This window comes from Amblyomma mixtum, chromosome 10, assembly GCF_055824585.1.
Source record: "Amblyomma mixtum isolate Tamu chromosome 10, ASM5582458v1, whole genome shotgun sequence".
Classification (NCBI taxonomy): domain Eukaryota; kingdom Metazoa; phylum Arthropoda; class Arachnida; order Ixodida; family Ixodidae; genus Amblyomma; species Amblyomma mixtum.
In genome coordinates this window covers 49502529-49504199 of record NC_143021.1, presented here as the reverse complement: position 1 = coordinate 49504199, position 1671 = coordinate 49502529, and positions in this window count along the sequence as shown.

Sequence of the window (1671 nt, the reverse complement as noted above, 5' to 3'; positions counted from 1 at the left end):
TGACAATTTATTGTTCTCTGCTGTTTGTATTTTTTGCAGTGTTATGTATTACCCACTCCCCTCTGTAATGCTTTGCCCTGAGGGTAAAATGAATAAATAAATAAACAAGTAAATAAATAAATAAATAAATAAATAAATAGAGTCTGCCCCAATCACACTAGGAAGTAAAGGAACGCCGCAGGGCTCCGTCCTGTCCCCTTTCCTTTTTAACCTCTCCCTCATCAAAATTCCCCCCAAACTGGCACAAATACCAGACCTACATCACACGTTCTATGCAGATGACATCACACTTTGGGTAACCAAAGGATGCGAAGGCTACATAGAAGACACACTCCAAGCAGCAGTGGACATCATTGAGGCATGCGCATGGGAATCCGGCCTCACTTGTTCTGAGCAAAAATCTGAACTCTTCGTGATCCGTCGTAAACAAAGAGGTAGGCGTACCACGACATCCCCCCCGCAAATAAACGTCTATGTTAATGGACGATCTGTCAAAGAGGTGCAGACCATGAGAATACTGGGGTTGTATTTACAAACAAATGGAAAGAATACTGACACACTCACTAAGCTAAAACGCACGGTAGAAGCGATGGCGCGATTAATCCGCCGCATAGCTAACCGCAGACAAGGGCTGAGGGAAAGAGATTTATGCCGCCTAGTGCAGGCCTTTGCGCTAAGCAGGATACTCTATGCCACCCCTTATCTCAAATTTTCGAAAGCAGAAAGGACAAATTGGATAGCATGATACGGCAGGCCTATAAGGCTGCGTTAGGACTCCCACTAAATGCCTCAACCGAAAGGCTTATGAGGTTAGGAATACATAACACCTACAATGAACTGAAAGAAGCCCATTTAATGGCTCAAACAGCGCGATTAGCCAATTCCAGAACTGGCAGGAGTATTCTTACCAGGCTCGGAATTAACTTTCAACTTACGAATAACGATGCTAAAGTAGACTTACCCCGCGACTATAGGACGGCCCTACTAATCAAACCACTCCCCAAACACATGCACCCCTTACACCATGAGGGTAGAAGACAAGCACGAGCCAAAGCCTTACATAAGAAATACAGAGTGCGCTGCAACACTTTATGTAGATGCGGCAGAATACAAAAATACCAATGCCTTTGCAATTGTGGTTGTGAACGAGAATGGTGACCACATCGTCTCGGCGACAATCAGAACGAAATCCTCTGAAACGGCAGAAGAGGCGGCTATAGCCCTCGCCCTAGCACATACCCAAGGGAGCATCATCCTCAGCGATTCCTAAATGGGTATCAATAATTTCGCTAAAGGGCCAATTACAAACACCTCCCTTAGAATCCTTAACGCAACCAAATTCTCACCAAATTATTCCGAATTGATATGTCCCAGCCCATTCGGGGAATCCGGGGAACGAGGCAGCCCACAATAAAGCCTGAGGTTTCGTCGACCGGGCAGTGGATGAGTCTGGCTCCCTGAATTTCACGAAGGACTCAATGATCACATATTATGATCTCACCAATCATTTTAAATTAGAGAGGAGAATTTTCCCCCCTCCAGACAAAAGACTTACTAAAGAACAAGAGGTTACGTGGCGTCGTCTACAGACGAGATCGATACGAGATACAAACCCCTTAAACTGGATAATCTAAGGCCGATATCGCTGACCTCGTGTTTGGGGAAACTCAT